General features: G+C 36.3%; 1 long non-coding RNA gene across 1 annotated transcript in view; it reads right to left on the reverse strand.

Annotated features, from left to right (window-relative positions):
* Positions 1 to 21,476, reverse strand: part of LOC309977642 — a 918,540-nt gene extending 897,064 nt beyond the window's left edge. Inside the window, exon 1 of the long non-coding RNA XR_014327083.1 lies at positions 21,394 to 21,476. This is a non-coding gene — a long non-coding RNA (uncharacterized lncRNA). The remainder of the gene's footprint in view (positions 1 to 21,393) is intronic.
* Positions 21,477 to 24,172: the final 2,696 nt, after the last annotated feature.

A 24,172-nucleotide genomic window follows, 5' to 3' on the forward strand; every position in this document is an offset into this window, starting at 1 on the left:
CTCTGATCTATGTAGAGTTTGTTAGTAACCTAACAGAAATAAAATTAAGGATCATTATTACTATAATAATAGATGTTCTCTCCAGAAAGGAGAATCATCTTTCTTCATTCTTCAGAATGCCAATGCCTATTACTCTCAAATTTCCACTAGAAACTCAGGGCAAGATGAGAAATTCTAGAGTGAGAACATGAAGTAAAGACGAATTACACCCTGCTGCACTGTTGGTGGGAATGTAAATTGATCGAGCCACTGTGGAGAACAGTATGGAGGTTCCTTAAAAAACTAATAATAATAGAACTACCATACGACCCAGCAATCCTACTACTGGGCATATACCCTGAGAAAACCATCATTCAAAAAGAGTCATGTACCACAATGTTCATTGCAGCACTATTTACAATAGCCAGGACATGGAAGCAACCGAAGTGTCCAATGACAGATGAATGGATAAAGAAGATGTGGCGCATATATACAATGGAATATTACTCAGCCATAAAAAGAAATGAAATTGAGTTATTTGTACTGAGGTGGATGGGTCTAGAATCTGTCACACAGAGTGAAGTATGTCAGAAAGAGAAAAACAAATACTGTATGCTAACACATATACATGGAATCTAAAAAAGCAGTACTGATGATCCTAGTGGCAGGGCAGGAATAAAGACGCAGATGTAGAGAACAGACCTGAGGACATGGGGGGAAGGGGAAACTGGGATGAAGTGAGAGTGTAGCACTGACATATATGTACTACCAAATGTAAAATGTATGGCTAGTGGGAAGCAGCTGCATAGCACAGGGAGATCAGCTCGGTGCTCTGTGACCACCTAGAGGGATGGGATAGGGAGGGTGGGAGGGAGGGGATATGGGGATATATGTATACATTCAGCTGATTCACTTTGCTGTACAGCAGAAACTAACACAACACTGTAAAGCAATTATACTCCAATAAATATGTGAAAAAAAGGACAAATTACATAAAATCATTGACTTCCACCCAAGAGACAGAGTTTCTGTAATAAAACAAGGGTTGAGTTTTGTGCATAACATATGGCAGATGAAGAATGGTGAGTTTCAGAAATATCAGATGTGATGACTACTGTTTTGCCCACCATTAGACATAAAAGTCAACATTAAGGTCTCTGTTCAACAATTAAACTTTCAACGTATGTGGAAAATCTGTCAGTCTCCAGATCCTTCTGGGAAAGCAAGCAAGTCATATACTTTTAGCAATAATCAATATTTGCTTAAGTCAAACAATATACTAAAACAAATCAAAATACAGTATGTGGTTCTGAGTACAAATAAACATTGAGAATTCTCAAAATACGATAAAACATTCTAAAATTATTATTTAACTTATCAAAAGGAAATCCATTAAGTGGAATACAAAATGAAATGATTCCACTATGTTAAAATTAATTATATAACTGGATGATATTTCTAATTCCTTAATTCATATATTTTAACCTTTAAAAGGTCTTAGGCGTGTAAATAAGGCATATATGACAACTCTACTGGAAAGAAAATGGGCAGGCATAATTAAAAGACATACCGTATGTAACAGTTTAACATTTTTCATTTATATTTAAAATGCAAAACCTAATTTATGAGTATGTTGAGTTATAAAATTTAACTTAAAAGTTATATGGAATTTTTAATCCATGTTCTCTTATTTTTTTATTGTGGTCATGCAAGAAATACCACTTAATCCGTTAATTTATTCAACAAACATTTATAAAATACTAACTGTATATGCCATGTGCTACATTACTGTGGAGGATACAGCCATGTGCAAGACTGATGCGGTTTCTTACACACCATTTAAGACATTATTAGTATATTAATAAAAGACCACCCAGTTATTTTTAGTATATAATCATAGACTAAAATGCCTCCATAAAAAAAAATAAAATGGGCTCACAGTTACATTTAGTAATGCCACGAAGAAATTTACTCCAAAGTAAAATCTGCCCAAGGTATGGACGCTCAGGTGATCAGTGCAACACAGCTGGGTAAGGGGAGTTGATACTTTCATGGTTCTATAGGATTCTACCTCTTTCCAAGTTAATACCAGGGATGAAAAATAACTTTTGACACTCTAGTGAACAATGAGGATATAGTAAATTATTTTTGGTCTCTCTGCCTAACTCAGTGACTTCCATTCTATGAAAAACAGGGTTCCCACTTACATGGAAGGCCCATGACCCCCATGACTCCATGGTTACATCCTTTTGCCATAAGTGATCCGATAAGTGATGAGAAAGCCAATAAACTGAGCAGAAAATTCTAAGCAACTCTGCACTCTGGAACATTCACGCAGTCTGCCAGGAAAACAGGAGCCTTTATCACTTTGATCAAAAATTATGGAATGCTGGATTGATCAGAGTCTCACTTAATCTCCAGCATTTTTCAGCCTTTTGCCACATACCTGTGGCCCATGTCAATGACAACTCAGTCTTATGTCCTTGGAAAAACGTTCATTACATTTTTCTTTCCCAGCATTGAATCTTTATCTAAAGTTCTATATCCGGCTTGATCTCTTGTGCCATAATGGTAACCAGCTTCTCGGGGTTCTGGTATCAGCTTGTTAAGTGGAGCAAATGCCTTACGCTGGTCCAGTCTGTTAAAACACTAAGTGTGAAGGTTGACTTTAAAAAATAATAATTTATAGCATGTACCGTCATGAGAGTTTTTCAAGTTTTTAAGTAATGAAATATTTCCTCTATTTATTCTCCATTTGAAACACAGTCCTACCCTGTGCCTTAGCACAAAGAGAATGATTTTAATATCATTGCAGTTTCCGCAATTTCCTTCTCCATCCCAAGACTCATCGTGGCTTGTTTTCAGTAGCTCTCTGTTCCCTCTCATGGCAATCATCTAATAGCAGGCACTGTAAAAGTATACTCAAGGATCGCTTCTATATACCAACTTAATCTAAAGTATATGTTACATCCCAAATCCTAGCGGAAATCCCACGGTGCTACTAAGTACACCTGAAGCAGGTTTTGATCTCACTCAGCATGTTGTCCAGTCAATAGGAGTGCCTTTACACAACCCAAATAAAACATCAAAATACAATTGAGTGGGTTTTGTTGTTCTACAAAGAGATGCCAAGGAAAGATTCCTTGAATGTCACACAGTTACATGTCCAAACAATCCTAAACTAAGCTGTCTCACCAGAGTCCTTAGAGCAACTGGTCAGAAATCTCATTCCTCTCTTGCCCATTTTCCTTTCCTGCAAATGTCAGCCCATACTATTTTTTTTTTTGGTCCATTTTTCAACCTTTGTTCTCATCCTTATGTCTGCATTCCAGTTTCTAGTATTCTATATGCCCATCAGAGCTGAAGATACAGTTCTTCATTTATTTCAGGAAAAAAATCCCGTTTTATCTCTGAAAACTCTTACTATTCCACTTGTTGGTCTTCCTTTACTATTCTTTCATATTTATGGCCTTTTCTCCCGATGCAGGAATTGCTAGATTTCTTTGCTCAGCCTTCCCTGTAATTTGCTCTTTTCCTCTAGGTTGTGAACTTGGGCTTGGCTCGGGCTAGTTTTCTGACTAACGTGGCAGCTTTGCTTAGATGTTCTATTTGCTCTGATACAGTAAACCTTGCTTTTGCCATTTTGCCTTTCTTGATTGCCTTCACCATAGTTTCAGCTAAAAAGCCACCCGAACTTTACAATTTCTGCAGCCAGAAAGCATGAAAGTAAGGCGATGGGAGTGAGGTCTCCTGCTGAATGTAGCTCTTTCTAGGAAACCTGGCTTCTGCTGTCTAGAATAGGGTCACGACATTCAGCCCGTGGTGCTCTCCGCTCCCAGCCTGGCACTGTTTCTGGAAGAGAAACTCTATGGCGTGGGAATATATGGAGACTGATACTCTTCAGTTTCTTTGATGTTTCTACAGTCTGCCTACTCAATCCCTTTTTCCCTTCTCTCTGAATTATAGTGTTTCATTCTACTCAGAATTTTGACAGCTCGTATTCCTTCCTCAGTACTGCCACAGAAGGTAGGATATAACCATTATATTCAAACGTACATCTTAAGCCCTTTTAAACTTGTGTCATTCTGTTAATTCATACAAAGCAAGAGATGACGCTTGAAAGCCTTGTTAAGCAACACTTATTGTAACCTTTGTCACGTGTTGTATTATGTCATTTTGATTAACTAAAATTGAGACATGATACATTTTGACTTCAGTTAAATGAAACGTGGACTTGACTGTAATGACAGTAATGACAATAATGGCCTAGGTTGAAATAGAGTCTTGTCACTCATAAATATCTTGAGATTAACTCATTAAAAGAGATACACAGAGGTATGTGTCTAAACAGGGAATGAGAATAATTCTGTTTTGTGACAACAGAAGTTGTACAAGTCACTGAGAATCACCATACCACTCAATTTCCTAAGCTGTAACATATACAAAATATACAGTATGACCTGCAGTGATATTTCCAGATCAAAGTCTGTAATTTGAATTGTTTACTGCTTTTGTGGCTTCATTAGTCATTATTCTAAAAATAGACATATGTATTTTTGACATTATAAGAACTTCACATAGGAATGGATATATTTCAGAAGATAATTATATCCTTATTTTATTGATAAATTTCTATTTGATAACATTAGTCATTTATCTTAAATGCTATTTTAGGTTTTGGAAAGTTTGTAAACCTAGAAACATTTAAATTCCAAAACTTCCTTTCACAAACTGATTAATCTTCCTCTTTTTCATAAATATCTTAGAGTCTAAAATTTATATTTACTACTAATTACTACTATATACATAGTATATGCTTCGTAGTTTTCAAAACTATTTTCCTACAGTGCTCAGAGAAGAAGAGAATATAGGAATCCCTTTTAATTTGGTACCTTATGTGCAGACATTGAATATAAGCTGAAAAAAACAAGTAAAAAAGGTGGTTGCTTTCCATTTGTTTGACTTTGGAACAAATGTTAACGGAGAAGACAGGCCCTTTGCTACCTACGTAGAATTTCTTTGGAGACAAATGATAACCAACAATGTTTGTATTAGAGGAGGATGAAGACTTTTTCAGATTCTTATTTATAAAACTCAATAATGAGGATGAAAATGAGACCTGCTAGGATGATTGCTTTGGGTTTTTCTTTTTTATTTATTTATATTTTTGGCTGTGTTGGGTCTTCATTGCTGCACGCGGGCTTTCTGTAGTTGCGGCGAGCAGGGGCTACTCTTGGTTGCGGTGCGCGGGCTTCTCATCGCGGTGGCTTCTCTTGTTGCAGAGCACGGGCTCTAGGCACGAGGGCTTCAGTAGTTGTGGCACATGGGCTCAGTAGTTGTGGCTCGCGGGCTCTAGAGCGCAGTCTCAGTAGTTGTGGCGCATGGGCTTAGCTGCTCCACGGCATGTGGGAACCTCCTGGACCAGGGCTCTAACCTGTGTCTCCTGCATTGGCAGGTGGATTTTTAACCACTGCGCCACCAAGAAGCCCCTCATTTATTTCTGAAACTGATTTATTGTATTTTCATTATTCAGCTTCTGTTTTCTGCCTTTATCTTCCTATAGGTAATGAGATCCACAGGTCAATTCTGAGCTTAATACCAACATTTTACCTGGTAATATGGAAGTTATACTAGATGTGCGGTGATTTCATTTTCACACTGAAGAAAAGTGATACTCGTACTAGGCATGGCATGAGGGTTGCGTGTGTTAAAATTATTCTAATATGCAAAACAGTTGTTTACTTCAACTAATTTTCAGAGCTGAAATGAGGCTACAGAATGGTGTGCTGATCTTAGGAATCCTGACAACCTCCAATATAATTCATATTTTTGATACTGTAGTTTTTTCTAATAATCAAACAAGACTACAGCCTGGAAGTTAAAGGGACCACATATATGACTTGACAACCATGCAAAACTATTGGAGAGCTAATTAAAGATGAAACGAGGGACATATCAGGCGTTCAATGAATAACATAGATACTTTTTGTGGGTTTTTTTCTATGTATTTTCAAATTAATAAATGTCAACCAAATTTCTGTTAGAGCTCTCTTTCAAAGTGAACAGTCCTGCTGCATATTGTATAATACTCTTATCTACCATTTCCATACATGTTTCTATTTAAACACTTTCACTTATCTTACCTTTTCTAGACTCCTATCCTAAATGATAATCTTATTTCTATACTTATCCATCTATTTCTGTGGGGTTTTTTTTTGTTTTTTTGTGGTACGTGGGCCTCTCACTGTTGTGGCCTCTCCCGTTACCGAGCACAGGCTCTGGACGCGCAGGCTCAGCGGCCATGGCTCACGGGCCCAGCCGCTCCGCAGAATGTGGGATCTCCCCGGACCGGGGCACGAACCCCCGTCCCCTGCATCGGCAGGCGGACTCTCAACCACTGCGCCACCAGGGAAGCCCTCTATGCATCTTTTATATGAAGTGTTTTCAGATGCTCTCTCATCCTTCTTGCTTTGTGTCTCCTCTCAAGCCACAAAATTTACACGCATTAAAAATGCATCTGGAAATTTTTTAAGAACACATTTCAAACAAATTTATCTGATTTGTCTGATGAATGGTCTTCTACAGCTTGAACCTTTTTAAGATATAACTACTTTTGCTCTGATTATAGGTCTTCCTTCTCATCTCAATTCTAGCATCAAACTATCATCCTTCATGTTACACATTTTTCTGTTTTCAAATAGGCATTCTAATCTTTACACTCAAACAGCTCCCAGTGTGACAGCAAAGGGTCTGAACCAAAGGCCTTTTCCCATACAGCATTTATGTATTTTTTGCTGTTGCCTCTTTTTGTTGCTGTTCTAAACTGTCTCTCCTGTATACCTAGGGTCTGTATCTGCCCCATTACTCTTATTTTTGTCTTCTCAGCCAATTCTCTCTAGTGACCCTTCTCTTTCCCCGTATAATGTAGCTTTCTCTGAAGTATTAAAAACAATATACAACCATTATCAACAGAAAGAGGTATATTTTTTCCTTTAAGGTAATAACCTTTCATCAACTCTTTACCTTTTTATTTCTTTGAAAGCACCACTAAATAATTGAATAGAAATTGCAGATACTTTGAATCAACTGCTTAAAAATAATATTCTAAATCAATCCAAAGTACTCTTTTAGGCCACACTAAAATCCATCTTGCTCTGAAACTCTTTATTATCAATCCAGTCAAAATAATGTCTGCAATTCTGGCATTTCTTAATACTCATCCTACATTTATAATGATGTCTCATGATAAATCTAGCCTATCTTCTAGCTTACAAATATTCTCCTTGAAACTAACTTAACCAGCTTTTAAAAGTTCTGATTAAATGGTTAAAAAAAAAAGGCATTTTCAGCTGTCTCTTTAGTCCAACAAAATAATTAAAATATTGATTAAGAAAAAACTAGATTTGGGTAAAATAACACTTATTTTATTATACTGAAATATAATACATTTGAGAAAGAAATTAAAACTTTAATGGCAAAATTAATTTTTGATATTACCAGAATACAGCATTTCTCACAAATAAATGTGATTTTTTTCAATATGCCTTAACATTTGGTATGGTGTTTTGGTTTCCTCACAGTTATAAGTCATTCCCAGATTTCCCATATATCTCGTCAGAAAGTAGCAGAAAACATTTGCTCTGTGTTTCTCTTTATGAAACTTTAGAATTGGCTAAAGAAAACCACAAATCTGAGTAACGCTGGTTACTGTGTAGCGATTCGTTTTGGGACAAAAGGAACGTGGTCTCTGCTGTCTCTGTTATTTGATTAAAGACAGACTTGCATTATCAGATGAGGAATGGTCACCAAAAGCTAGAGAAATAAGTTTATCTACTGGAGTTACATACATGTTTAACTCTAGTGATCAATAGCTACAAGTACATATCAGAAAATAGTTCTATTAAAATTTGAAACTAATCATACATTCACAACTATTTTACTTAAAATATTAAATGGTACTACTTACTTTTCTTAGTCTCAATATAGCCTTTTTCTCTAGACAGAAAGAAATTTTCCATTCAAAATAGCTCATAAAACTTCTTGTCTTTGTAATCAAGTTAAAACTAGAGGAAATGACTTGCCTCTATCAGCAGGATACCATTTTATTAAATTCAATCAAATGTTCTATTTACACACTTCAATCCTCGATAAAATCCAATTTTATTATTTGAAACCTATAATCTTCAGTGAAATTGAATAAGTGTATTTCACCAAAGCTGAAGTGCTCTGTTTTATTAATCAGCTAGACAAGATTTTATAAAAGGGTCGGGGGTATGGAACAAAAGGCAGCATTGGTAATGGTCTGTATTTTACCAAACTGTTTTAGCCTCTATTAGAAGTTAATCAATTTTTAGATGTAATGTCAACATTCTTACTAGATAAATGCTACACACTGGAATGAAAAATGTTTTTTTTTTTTTTTTTTTTTTTGCGGTACGCCGGCCTCTCACTGTTGTGGCCTCTCCCGTTGCCGAGCACAGGCTCCGGACGCGCAGGCTCAGCGGCCATGGCTCACGGGCCCAGCCGCTCCGTGGCACGTGGGATCTTCCCGGACCGGGGCACGAACCCGTGTCCCCTGCATCGGCAGGCAGACTCTCAACCACTGCGCCACCAGGGAAGCCCAAAAATGTTCACATTTTAGTGTAATTTTTATGTTTCACATGAAGGGTTTTTCCTTGAACATAGTTAGAGAACACTAATATTTTAGTATATTTAATTTACAGAAATCCAATTATTTAGCTTATGGAAGAATAGGCATCACCTGCTTAGGAATTCTAAGAAAAGACAAAACATGAAATATGGTCAGTATAATTAATAAAAGAAAGTACCTAGTTAAAGTGCTTCAGAATAACCTTCAGTAAACTATGCCTTGATAACCATACCTATATGCATATATCTCAGTAAGTTTAAGCCACAAGGACGTGGATTCAGAGCAGCCAGCACACCCTGCGTGGCTCTTCACGCTGTCAATCAAGTCTGCTGAATGCCTCTGTGGCTCTACTCTGAGAAAGTCCACCGGATATGTTTCTACTTTATCAATAGAGCAGAGCAAATAGCACTGGATTATGAGTCAGATGCCCTGTTTATAGCCATGGATTCAGAGCTAACCATCTGGGCAACTTTGGGCACGTGATGTAAAATCAACTCTCTGAGTCTCAGCAACTATGCTACCAGACTCCATGGCTCACCTGTGGTAGGTAAGGCTAACTGATTATGACACGCTTCATATATTCTAACACAGTGGTCCAGGCAGCGAGTTCCAATCAGTCTAAGGCAGCATTAATTTTTCAACTATTGCCATCCTAAGATTGGATAATTTCTAAGGTCATTACCACTTATAACATTCTAGGACTCTCAATGCCGCAAGCAATTAATTGATTCCTTGTACTAATACTCATAATGACTCCAAGGCTCTCAGCTTCCTAGATAATCCTAGTGCTACTTAGGAATGTTTTCTGCAGGTTCCTAGCTCAGGGCCCCTTAATCTGATTGAGATGGCTAGATTCTGATTAATAAAACTGAAGTTTACTAGAAATTTATATACATACATATATCTATCAGATAACATATATACACATACACACACAGTTTAAAATTAACTGGAATATTTATAATTTAAACAATGCTTAAGTCACTTATTTCAATTGGCAGTAAAGGATAGCCTGGCGATGTTTACGAATGTTACGTACCTGAAGGAAGAAGAATTATGTAATAAGACAGGATGTCTTTTGGTTTTGAGAAATGTTTTTTGGAGTCATTACTCTGTGCAGTAGAATGGTGGAAATGTTATTCTGAACTCAATCAATCCCCTTGACTCTTCATCTGTCTCTAAACTACCTCTAAAACAGAAAGTGACTAAATGTGGTATGTGACAAAACACCCAATTAAATAAGTCTTGTTGCATAGACTATAATTTAGGCTTGGCAAAGTGCACTAAGGATGTGTATTTCCTGGATTTAAATTTAAGAGATTTATCAAGAAGCCCTATGATAGGGTAAAAAGAGCAACAGACTTGGAATTAAAAGACAAGGATTCAAACTATGCTGTTGATCAATGAAGTAATAGATTTAATAGTGATTTTTTAATATAAAAATTGTATAAATGTTATCACTAGAAAAATACATAAATGTAATTATAATAATAAATATAACTATAGTTATAATACTTTATATTAATCCAAAATGTGATTATATTATACACATATTATATATAACATATATCACATTATACATTTATTTATATATATATATAACTATTATATATATAACCGGTTAGTGAACTAGTCAGTTTGCTCTGTCATATTTTTACTTAAGACACTTAACAGTAACTAGAAGGAAACAGAATTTAATGTAAGTAGATTTCATTCCTTACGTGTGGCAGTAAGTTTACAAGGTTTTTCACTGTAAAGTATCAAGACTGATCTATGTGACACTTTCCAATACTCTAATGGCGGCCCTCTCACAGTAGATACAAAGTAACATGTTCAAAAATAATAATTTCCATGATAAGAACCCTGGCTTCCTTTCCTCTAAAAACATGTTAGTTTGAAATAAATTTTTATGATTTTTCTCTCCAGCCCTCTTTTCAACATCTATAATGGTGCCCTTTCCACAATATTCAATTGCTTCTTTCTTCCCTCTAAGGCAAAATAGTCAATTACGGAACAGGATATCACAAAAGTTACCAAAATATATTTATTTAGTTATGGGGAAATGTAGATCATATTATAAAATTGTTATTTTATGTAACAAATGCTCTCAGATTGTGTGTGTGTGTGTGTGTGTGTTTGCATACGGATTAACCTGAAGGACTATAACATAAAATCATAAGGGTATTTCTTTTAGTAAGTGAGTAAACTTACAAAATGATCAGAAAATATGGTAGGTGATGAATATGCAAAAGAAAATAATATGTATATTTTCTTTAAAATATTTCAATTTCAGTTTAGTTATAGCTTATGCATGGTCTTTTAAGTTGTGACTAGACATTTTCAAATCTTTTTTTTAACATAAAAATATATTCAAGGAACTGCTACAACACATTACTGCACTAACATATTCCAAGTGCCATGAACAATTTAAGAGTTATTGCTCTTAATATTGAGACTATTGAAAACTTGGACAACTATCTTCTCATGGACTTTTCACATCACAACAAACTATAAACACTTAATTATTAACAAAAAAGTCAGATGTTCATAATTTGTTGTATTCCTCAGGCAAAAAGAACTAAAATAGCTCATAATTTTTTAAGAATATCTCTTTAATCAAATGTTATGTTTAACTCTATGATGTATACAACAGGATAAAGAAAAGATATCACTACACTGGCTGGCATTTTGGGGAAATTATACCACTAAGCTTGCTAGCAACTCATGTACACCTTATAAAGTGTCAAAATACTGTGGCACAGGTATAGGAAAACTTCATCAAAAAGAATAAACCTCCACCTCACACCAGTCAGAATGGCAATCGTTAAAAAGGCCTCAAATAACAAACGCTGGAGGAGGTGTGGAGAAAAGGGAACCCTCCTACACTGCTGGTGGGAATGTAAGTTGGTGCAGCCACTATGGAGAACAGTATGGAGGTTCCTCAAAAAACTAAAAACAGAGTTGCCATATGATCCAGCAATCCCATTCCTGGCCACAGATGCAGACAAAACTGTAACTCAAGAAGATACATGCACCCCCGTATTCACAGCAGCACTATTCACAACAGCCAAGACATGGAAACAACCTAAATGTCTATTGACAGATGAATGGATAAAGAAGATGTGGCGCGCGCGCGCACACACACACACACACACACACACACACACACACACAATGGAATATTACTCAGCCATGAAAAGAATGAAATAATGCCATTTGCAGCAACCTAGAGATTAAGTCAGTCAGAAAGAGAAAAACAAATACCACATGATATCACTTATATGTGGAATCTAAAATACAACACAAATGAACATATCTAGGAAACAGAAACAGACTCACAGACATAGAGAACAGACTTGTGGTTTCCAAGGGGGAGGAAGGATGGAGTAGGGAAGGATTGTGAGTTTGGAATTAGCAGATGCAAACTATTATATATAGGATGGATAAACAACAAGGTCCTACTGTCTAGCACAGGGAATTATATTCAATACCCTGTGATCAACCACAATGGAAAAATAATATGAAAAATTATATGTATGTATAAGTGAATCACTTTGTTGTACAGCATAAATTAACACAACATTGTAAATCAACTCTACTTCAATAAAAAATTAAAAAGTAAACCCCTGTCCCCAAAGCACACAGAATATGAATATTTTTATTAACGTAACTTTGTCTACATACATTCAGTTACACAATCCAGTGTGCTCTCTCTGTTCCCAAGGTGCTGAGGTTGACACTGTTTTTGAAAATCATACTGATGCTTCATATGTATTGATATAATTTGTAATATCATCAACCTGTGATTCCACATACTGTCTCTTGTGGTCCTCTCCAAACTCTGCGGCCTAGGTAGAACCTGAATCACCACCCTTATTTCAAATAAGAGGTAGAACTTAAATAGTCTCACCAAAAAAAAAAAAAAAAGGTAAATATGTGCGGTGATAGATGTGTTAATTAACTCAAATCCTTTCACAATGTACACATGTATATGCATATCAAACCATTGTATTTTATACTTTAAATATCTTACAATTTCATTTGTCAAGTATGCATCACAAAAGCTGAATAAAATAAAATAAGAGGCAATATATGCAGAGACATATATGTCAATTGGCCAATGACACAGACTCATCAGTGACTCACACTGGACTAAAAACCTTCCTTCTCTCCTTCCATTATTCCTTTCCTCTCTTCCTCCTTCTCTCCCTTGCTTCCTTCTTCATTTAGTAATCATTCATGTACTTGGCACCTGTATCAGGTGCTGTGAAATGCACAGATAAATGAGAACCTCCAGAAAGTTACTAGATCTATAGCCTGCTCCTCTTTCGTAAGTGACATAAAGCACCTGAAACGTAGGACTGAACATTTCAGGTGCTGGCTCATCAACAGATGGACTGTGCAGCCTCAAACAAAAAGGAGATGACTTTAATAAATACAAAGATTAGAACAGAACTCACAAACCATGCTCGATATGACGGTGGACAAAGTGGTATGCGTACTACAAATCTCACTATGTAAAGGTTTGTGTGTGTACGAATCCATCTGCTGCATGTACACCTGAGATAGATATGTTTCATTGTTAGGATATATAAAGCTAAATTAAGTCTGACCTATTATTTACTTTATGGAAAAGGCTCTACATAACTTAAGGACATGGGCCAGCATTACAATATATATATTACATTTTTACATACTAGTTTTCAAAATAACCATTTTCTTTTCTCGCATGTTTTCTTCAATTTAGGATATGGCCTTTGTCAATAAAGAAGGCTCTTAAAATGCACTAACACACCTTGCTGAGCAAATGTATTTAAAATATTATCTGCTATTTGTCTTATTGTATATTGTCACTTTCCACTGAGTGCTAATAAGTGCTTGTCGCTGAAGAGGTCTGCATTTAACATCTGTCACCAGCATCTAGCAACAGCACCGAAGGGGAACTGTCAGGGAGACTGTCATTCTCCTTTGTAACACCCTGAATCTGTTTCACATCATTTACACACAGATAGTTACAGGCATTCATCATTTCATTATGCTGACGACTTCACTATTCTGATGTATAATGTCTCTTTAATGAGCCTCAAAAAACACAATATTCCTTGATTTATGACTGCTTAACTGAAAAATTGTACAAATTGGCAAAAAAATTACTCATAATGTATTTTCATTTTTCCTCCACATTACACTTATATTTAACAGTGACTCATGAGTTAAGATCATGCATTCTTGACAAAAGGAATGATCAGAATTTGACTTACTATGTTTTAGTACCACTGAGGTTTAAGGGCATATTTAAAGCTTCCTTGTAAAACTGTGCTGACACGAAAAAGTAGCAAATTAAAATCGATCTTTTTTTTCCCCCAAAAACTGGACAACCAATTTCAATGGCATCATAAGTTTGATAAGGTTTCTTAAATTATACTTAAAGTTATTAGCCTAATACTCATTTTTCCCTTTTGTAAATAGATATGAAGATCCTTGATACCAGAGAGAACTCTATCAAGAAACAAAGAAGGTAGTAAAGAAAGAAAAACCCCAGAAGTAAACTGAAATGGGAACAGAAGCTTGGAAAGAGGGAGAAGTTGCTGATTCTTTCACTGCTTGTTAACTCCTAGGCTCCTCCTGGGATGGCAGTTCCAAGGTGTCACTAGCCTTGTTTCCTAGTCTCTTAAAAGTTACACCATTGAAGGTGATGAAAAGTGTTCTATTTATTAATTAAAAATCATTTCCCAAAAGAAACTGGTTGTGCCCCAAACAGGCAAGAGTGCCAAAGAAGTATAAATTATTCATACGCTGCCAGCTTTTGCAAAAATAGGAAGCCTCTGAGTGTAGGGTAAATCATATCAGAATGAACTCTATATACAATTAAGAATAAAGATGAATCCTGACTCTCAGAAGAGCTCATAAATCAGCATGAGTAGACATACAGAAACAGAACAAAATTTAGGAACTGGCATCCTTAGATTTGATATTAGCCTCTCTTAAGTTTAGCTTCGATTCAACACATCTGAGATTATTTGTAGCTTTCAATTTCAGGAAGAACAGGAAACTAGGCTAAATTAACCCAGAGTCATGAGGAAAGCAGCGGTTCAAGTTAAATGAAAGAAAGCACAGAACCGTCCTCATGTAGAACAAGTGACAGGATTCCACACAGAAATCCTAATAAAAGACATATAGTATACACACACGTACTCTGTAAGAAAATGTCCATTTATAAAATACATACAAGACAATTAGTTCTATTACTTTAATACTACTTTTTTATTCCCTAGCTTGATTAGTTACTTTCACACTCATGATAAATTACTTTTGGTTATATCTAAACATGTGACTCACTCACAGAGAAAATAATCAACGTTGAAAGAAAAAAACCGCAATTCTTCAAGTATTCTTAAATAGAAAGGATTCAAAAAAATATTTAAATGAATTTAGCATCATTTGCAAGAAGGGTTTATGAGTTCTTAGTCACTACATGGAAAGGAGCTTGATGTCAGAACTGTTTTAGGCAGGTTTTCTATCATCACTTAAAGGGCAATATTAAATTGTTAATTCCTGTGCTAAAGAAAGAACATTCATTACGTTTTACATTTGAGGAGTATAACATTGCCAGCTCACCGACAAAAAATAAGATGTACCTCACAATGTATATATAAAAGCATTCCCAAACAGATGTACACAGCTTTAGGACAAAAGAGGTCTTATTTCCAAACATCTTGGAACTGGCCAAAGGTTTATAATTTTAGAACAAATGGGGTCCTGATTTTTACTTTTCGTTTTGTTTTTTTATTTTTTTAAAAGGGATAACTGCTAACCAAAACAATATGGTATTACCTCCCTGAGTATCATATTTCAAATCTGCCTCCAGAAATACCTATCATTCCTCCTTCATTCTAGTCTCAGGGGACATGCTCCCCTACAGATCTCTTCATCTATGAGGCCAACAAGAAGAGCAAACCTTACGAGTTCTCACTGTAAATCATTTTTCCATACATTATAACATCTAACCTTCACAATAACCCTCTTAGATCAGTATTATTTTTATCCACATTTTAATGAGGAGGAGACTGAAGCTTTGAGAGATTAAATGCCATCGCCGAAGTCAAAGCCGTGGGGGAAGCCAAGGCCGGCCGGCATCTCAATCTGAGATCACTGCGGGAACTGTGCTTTCAACGGTATACCCTCTTCCATGTATTTTCAACTTCTCTCTCTCTTTCCTGGTACTCTCTAAGCTTCACATCACTCTCATTAAAAAGAGAGAGGAAAAAAAAAAAGAGCTTCCAGCCACTAACCCAATAGTCAACAAACAATAAGGAAGCCTACCTTAATTCCATGGTCTCCTTCATTTCTCAAGTCGGCTTCTCCTCCATCACCGACTGTTCACGCCCCAATCTAGCGCCACATGGCGTCGGCCTCTCAGCGCTACACATCCTGCGCTCGCTACGCAGCACAACCTGTGGCCTATTAGGGATCCGTTCCCAGGGAAGTTCACCTTCGACCTTAATTAGCAGTGGGCTCATCATCGTCACTTCTTTCTCTTTAAAACTCCCTTGAAACTGACTTTACTGATTCTTCCCGTCCTGCTCCGACCTTCCCTTCGATGCCTCACTTTGGAGTTCCCTTCCCTCTGCTCTCTTATTGGATTCCCACACTTGCCTGGGGCCCCATTTCTCTTCTAACCAGTGATTCACATGCTTAACTGTCCACAAACTGCCTCCACCTTGCACTTCAATGGGCACATCCTCAAGATGCCCAAAGCAGAACGCATCTGTCTTCATAAACCTCCCCTTAAATTATTTCCTCAGTGTAAGGCGTCATGCATCAAATGAAAATGAAAAACTGCATGGGGCATTTTCCTGTTTCTCCTCTCTCGAGCTCCAGTTCCCTAACACCCAGTGTAAAATAGTGTGTGGAGACCTTCGATCCTGCCTTCCCCGTATATTCTTGTCTCCATCTGACCCTTGTCTGAGTTCTCAGCCTTTTACATTGCTCGCTGCTTGAGCGGTCCCTCCTCAACCACTTCCCGCAGAAACCCAGTGCCTATTTTCACTTCTCCCGTAACAAATTATGCGTTATCTCTGGCCTTCGGGTATTTTCAAATAGAAGTGAAATGCAATGGCTGAAGTACATGGCCTCTGAACTCAGCTCTACCACTCGCCAGCAGATAGGTGACCTAACCTCTCTCAACCTTAGGCAATCTCTGTTCTCACATCCACAAAATGCAAGACGACCAGAGCACAGACGGAACAGGGTAGCGGTGAGGATACAGCAGAGCATTCCGAGCAAGCCTGGCAGGCACGAAGCATGCGTCAATACTGCTACGATACTGTTCATAAATAAGTATGTTTCTCTCCGGACTCCCCAGCGGACTGCATCCCTTGAGGATGTGGGGATTTATCTTACGATCACCAGCGTCACACACCAAGCACACAGTCAGGGCCTCTATACGCTGGAATCGATTGAATAAGGCTCTCGAGACACACTATTCTAAGTAGAAGGCCGATTTTATTGGCTCCTACTCCCTAATTTAAACTCAAGCTGAGTTCAGAGGCCACATTTAAATAAGATTGGCAAGGAAGATGATCACCAATGAGGAAGTTCACTTCAGACCAAAACCCTGTGTGTGACTTCTCAGGCCTGATCACAGGATATACCTGGCAGGCCTCAAAGGGGAAAGCCTCCAGCCCACCCCTGCCTGGGGTCTTTGGCAGAGGTGGCGCTTTCTCCAAATTAGCTTCTTGCTTATGTGACAGCAGCAAGCGATTAAAGCCTTGGCCATTACTTTCATTCTGGGTTACTGTCTTAACTGACACCTCGGACACCTGGCAGCTCTACAGTCCCCAGCTCAGCCCTCAACAACTAAGGAAGAGATGGAAGAGGGAAGGAGATTGCAAAGGGAAGACACCCTGGAAAACAATATTCTGCTAGTCCTACTTTATAAGAAGATATAATCTTTTGAGTGGTTCCATGATTCAGAATCAGGATACTCTCAGATGAGAAGACATCTTAGAGACTTCACAATACAATTTATTCATGAATATATGGTAGACATGAAGAACTCAGGGGAAGAGACAAGGCTATATTGACTCTTCATTTGAAAATCTAACTTCCATAGTGCTATGTATTATATAGGGTTGAGTCCGGAAACACACAAGTTCCAGAATATCCTGTTTCTTGGTTCCCTTTTTGGAGTTAGTGTCTGATGTCAGTAAATCATACATGATGTTTATACTCCAAACCCAAGTGGCTGGAGAAAAAATAATAGGATAACCTGAGACCAGAAATGTAAATATATGTGTTTTGGTCACACAAGCATGAAACATCAACTTCTTCAAGTTTCTAGATGAACTTATTTCAGAGTGAAGGCTAAAGATTTAAGAGTGTATATCATATCCCTCAATCACCACAGGCTTCAAGTTGTTTAGAGTTAGAGAGTGAAAGAGTAGATCTGCTGGCCAATAGGCTTTAGCATTTTGTTTTAAAGCAGTTTTCATTGGAGACTTCTAAGAATGAGGGTGGCACAAACAGAGGTAAATGGACATCAACCACAGGTTCACCAACTGCATGAATTCTTCAGTGAGGAACAGTGACAACGCACACATTTCCAGAAAAAATGGTCTCCAGCCTCGGAAGTGCGGGTACGACTACGGTGAGGCAGGACTGTGACTGCTCTCATCTTACAGTAGAGGGCACTGAATGAAGCTGAGAAGTGATGACGGTCTTCAAAAATCTCCTATAGCACTCTCTACCACAGGACATTCAGCGGTTACTCTGTGAGCCTCATTCCAGAGTCTAAAATAAAGTTGCAATAAAAGACAGGAATTCAAGGAAGTCACCTTTGAACACAGGTCATCTCTGAGACTCATCTTTGCGTCTTAGACTTTTCCAGGTTATGTTTCCAGTTCTACCACTCGAGTTTCCCCAGTTTTCTCTGGCTATGTGTCAAATGTTAATACTGCACATTTTCTTTAAAAAAGAAATACAAATACTGCTGGCATGAAGCTAAAACTTGCTCCTTAATAATTGAAACACACTTGGTAGAGGTACCAACTAAAGGTCCTTTCTAAGTGCAAATCTTCTATTATAACACCCAAATCTAAAAAATAAGTAAATAAAAGAAAACTCAATGGAAGCATCCCTAAGCATTAATAAGACCATTTCCTTTAGACCTTAAAAGGTATGAAAGATGTCAGTAAGAAATAGTTAACTATTATTTATCCCTCACTGTGTTGTTTATTTAAATGGAAATCTTAAATTCATAAATAATGTAGTTTTCCTCTTAAAAATTCTTCTTATTATTAACACCATGCATATGGAACAGTACAAATATCTTTTAACATTAGACTCAAGGATGAAAGTAACTGATTCAAAAAGTGTGATTTATCACCTAGTAGGCTGTTCACCTCTTCAATGTTAAGTCTACGCATTTAAACAGTTTACCCTAAGGTAAAGATTTTATTTTTTAGAAAAAACACCTAAAGTATAGCACAAATTATCTGCCAAACAGAGCAAATAGGAATTTGCAAAAAGCTAACGGTCAGGGAATGTTAAATACCTGTGCCTAAGGAAGAAACAAACAAACAAACAAAAACAACTGCTTTCATTAAGCAAACATCACAATGAAATATTTTACGTATTAATACCACTAGAGGGCTTAATGCATTTTGCTTAATAGAATTTCTTTCACAAGTTTGTCTTCTTGGCATAAATGAACTTCTACATATTCATCCTACAATCAAGGTTATTAAAAAAACATTGACACAAAACATAATAAAGTGACTAGGTGAAAGGAAATTTTATAGATTGAATATTGTGTTAAGCAATTTAAGTGTGTTAAATAAACTGTATGGCTTCAAATATCACTTCTTCTCAAATGACATTATTTCTGCAAATCTGTATTTAACAACATGGTTCTGACAAATGGTCTGAGCCATTTTCAAGGAAGATTAATAGCTTGAAAGCAACTCCCAAATTTCTTTCAGTCACAAGTCATCAACAATATAAATTAAAAATAATTGGCCTTCATTCAAGCTAGTCTCAATATTTCATAGGAATATTTACTTTCATGAAAATTTGTCTATGATTCTAACTTAGAGAAATTATATTATGGAAGACATTAAAAATGACTGTCTTTAAGTTCCCTCTTTAGTAGGATAAGTCACACATTTAAATTATATTATGGAAGACATTAAAAATGACTGTCTTTAAGTTCCTTCTTTAGTAGGATAAGTCACACATTTAATAAGTTTCATTTTGTCTCGAGTGGTCATTTATCTTTAAATCAATCTCATTATTCAGTCATATTGTGAATACATTTATGAGATAATGAGAGAATAAAAATTATAAGACTCAGCTAAAGAAACAAGTCTTACACCGACTCTAAAGCCTCTACTTACCCATTTAAAATATGAACGAGTCCAGCTGCCCCGAGTCTTGGATGTGGGTAAAAATAACACTACAAACAAATTTTTCATCTTTTGAAGTTGAAAATCTAAGTTATCACCACATTTTATGATAAATTACCTCTGTAATTCTGAAAAAAACTAATGAAATATAAACTGTTTCATTCACAAGGACTTGCCCGAACTCTATGTTCTGTTTCGGGGAAAAAAATATTAGATTCATAGGATATTAAAAAAAAATCTTTCATTATCTGAATAAATTTTCTGGCTAATAACACAATTCAAAACTTGAATGGTGTTAACAGTCAAGACATACTTGACTGTAACCTGGGTGGCAGGCGTTCAAAATACGTAGCCATCTGTAGTACGTGGGCCTGACCGGTCAGAAGGTCCTGCTGGTAAGCTCTGAGTACCATCTGAGATTGCTACATATGATTTCAAAACCCAAAGAAACCCTAGCTGTCTGGAGGCTTTACTATTAAATGCAATCTTCCTGAATTCCCCCCAGAGGTTATGTTTTGCTGTGTAATTCACAGGACCATCAAAGACACTGCCACCTAAGAGATATAACCTGCCACCTTTATTCCACCAGCAAAATGGCTAACATTTCCACCTCTTTACCAATCATAATAGCACTTACCCATGAATTACAGCAGGGTGCTGTGAAATATTACGTGGAAAATGCATTTCTTTGGTTATATGACCAAATCAAGCCCTCAGGTCAATTTACAAGGTTTTTACAAGGTTTTTTGTTTGTTTTATTCTTTATGAATACAATAGTTTTATATGACTCAACTGTAGATGCCGTGAGCAAAGGGCTTTTGAAAACTTAATTAGGTGCAGATTAAGCATTCTAATAATTGAACTTGGTGCTATCATCACTGATAATTCAATAGGTTTACTCATATCACCAAAATTTAAGCAGTCGGCCTTATAAAAGTTTCTCATTCTGTATTTTTCTAACCTGTATCGCATAACATACTGATTATTCATGGTAAGATTATCATTCTTCCCAGCATAGTTTTATGAATATTTTACTTTCTCATCAGAATATTATCACATTACTAAATGTATTCCGGCAAAGATCACCATGACAGAGTAAAAAATCATCACATTGTCCCTCACTTTACTTTTGTTTTCACCAAATATTTATTCTGTAATTAAGTTCCTCTATATCCAGGATGATCTTTTTCTTTCCCAGTTACTATGATCTTGTCAGTGGTGTTTCAGGAGTTCACAGTATTCCACCCATTACTGCTCTTAGAATACATATGTTACTCTTAAATTCTGTTAAAGTGTACTCCACTCGACATCATCAAGGCCAAAAAAACTAACATTCTAATTTCATTAGAAAAGACTTACAGTGATACACCTCTAGTAGAGATCTTAATGCTTCATCCAGAATAAATATCACACGAGAGGAATATCCAGAGGTTATTTTTATCTCCTTTCTCTAATTTAGATGATCGCTGCATTCAAGTCTGAAAAATAAAAAATTTAAACTATCTTACTAAGTACAATGGCATAATTTCAATGTACTCTATAAAATAAGAAAAATGCTAGAATATTCTCCTGAACATAATGTTTCCAAATACTGAATGAATGTATCATGAAGAATTTTAATATAATTTATATATGATGCAAAAATCATCAGGCCCACCAAACTTATCTTAAAAAGTACATTTCATGCTCAATATTACTTCTTTTACTTCCCAATAAGAAATGAATCAGCACACAGAGATCTTAATCACATATATTGTATTTCTATAAAAAAGAAGTATATTTAGGATACTAAGAAAGGTACAAAATGTAATCTTTCTTTTTGTTTTAACAGTTAAATGATTATAAAACCGACCTAGAATTATTTTGGTGAACTAGCTTTTAGTATTGAAGCAGTCACAGGGAAGTCAATTTTGTCCTTTTATATCCAATTAAGGTACGCATATCCACATTACATTTAACAAAAAGGATATGTATTCAAATATTGTGAGAGATTTGTAAAAGGAAGCTATACAAATAAAGTACCACATTTTTACAATGAGCTGACTCTGGAGAAAAAAAATCTAGGTATATCCTCAGATTCAGTGGGAGAGGGACAGCCCTTGTTTGTTCAAGGGAGGTTGCCTATAGCGCAGCTATCAATTGAAATCGAATCAAACAACTTTAATGGAAAGGACTTCCAATGGAAAGGCTCCTTAAGGCTACTGAGCTGTTTCAAGCTGTTTTAACGGAAATAAACTTAGTATCTAGTAATAAAAACTACAATGTTTCAAGATACTGTGGCTTTAATTATTAAACCCAAAAAACAAAGCTATTTTAAGTACAAATGCATTAACACTCTCACCTGCACCTCCCAAAGTTAAAACTTCGTGGAGTCACTGTATGTGAACCCTCAAGATTGTAACAGAATAATAGAAGTCACCCAATGTGACCCTTGCAATCTCACTCACTGTGAGGGGAGGCAGCTTAAAGAATAAATAACTGGATAAAAGACCTGCTGCTACAAGAAAAAAAAACAAAAAACAAAACTCTACCTCTGAATGTAATTACTAATGTCAGTCAACAGTAGCTTTTTTTTTTTTCGTGTTCAAACTGGTTTCCTAATCCTCTGGGCAATGACAATGAGGCAATGTATCATGTTAATGTTCTGAGCCTTTTTGCCTTTTTTATTTCTTTGCTCTTTTTTGTTTCCAGTAGGTTCTCACTAGTTATCTATTTTATACATAGTATCAATAGTGTGTATGTGTCAATCCCAGTCTCCCAATTCCTCCCACCACCACCCCCAGGCCGTTTTCCCCTTGGGGTCCATACATTTGTTCTCCAAGTCTGTGTCTCTATTTCTGCTTTGCAAATAAGATCATCTATACCGTTTTTCTAGATTCCACATATACGCATTAATATATGGTGTTTGTTTTTCTCTTTCTGACTTACTTCACTCTGTATGACAGTGACTAGGTCCATCCATGTCTCTACAAATGACCCATTTCGTTCCTTTTTATAGTTGAGTAATATTCCATTGTATATATGTGCCACATCTTCTTTATCCATTCCTCTGTCAATGGACACTTAGGTTGCTTCCATGATCTGGCTATTGTAAATAGAGCTGCAGTGAACATTGGGGTGCATGTGTCTTTTTGAATTATGGTTTTCTCAGGGTATATGCCCAGTAGTAGGATTGCCGGGTCCTATGGTAGCTCTATTTTTAGTTTTTTAAGGAACCTCCATACTGTTCTCCACGGTGGCTGTATCAATTTAATTCCCACCAACAGTGCAAGAGTGTTCCCTTTTCTCCACACCCTCTCCAGCATTTATTGTTTGTAGATTTTTTGATGATGGCCATCCTGACTGGTGTGAGGTGATACCTCATTGTAGTTTTGATTTGCATTTCTCTAATAATTAGTGATGCTGAACATCTTTTCATGTGTTTGTTGGCAATCTGTATGTCTTCTTTGGAGAAATGTCTACTTAGGTCTTCCACACATTTTTTGATTGGGTTGTTTGTTTTTTGATACGGAGCTGCATGAGCTGCTTGTATATTTTGGAGATTAATCCTTTGTTGCTTCATTTGGAAATATTTTCTCCCATTCTGAGGGTTGTCTTTTCGTCTTGTTTATGGTTTCCTTTGCTGTGCCAAAGCTTTTAAGTTTCATTAGGTCCCATTTGTTTATTTTTGTTTTTATTTCCATTTCTCTAGGAGGTGGGTTACAAAAAATCTTGCTGCGATTTATGTCAAAGAGTGTTCTGCCTGTGTTTCCCTCTAAGAGTTTGATAGTGTCTGGCCTTACATTTAGGTCTTTAATCCATTTGGAGTTTATTCTTGTGTATGGTGTTAGGGAGTGTTCTAATTTCATTCTTTTACTATTGGTAACCCACTTCCTTTCTGATTGGTATGTCCAGTCTGATTTTTAATGCCTCCTTTGTCTCTGGTACATGATTTTTTTTTTTCCTTCCTGGTTGTGTAATTGTTAATCCTTGCTATTCAGGAATTTCAAAGGATAATTTTATATACTGATAATAATTCTACATGAAATTTTCAAGGTAAAGAATTGATCGCAGATTCAAGAATTTCATTCAGAAGTATTTTCAATTATAACTTCAAGTTTCCTTTTTATCTGTTCACTTTTCTGTCTATGAACTCCTA

This window comes from Leucopleurus acutus (genome assembly GCF_964270905.1).
Source record: "Leucopleurus acutus genome assembly, chromosome: 21".
NCBI lineage: Eukaryota > Metazoa > Chordata > Mammalia > Artiodactyla > Delphinidae > Leucopleurus > Leucopleurus acutus.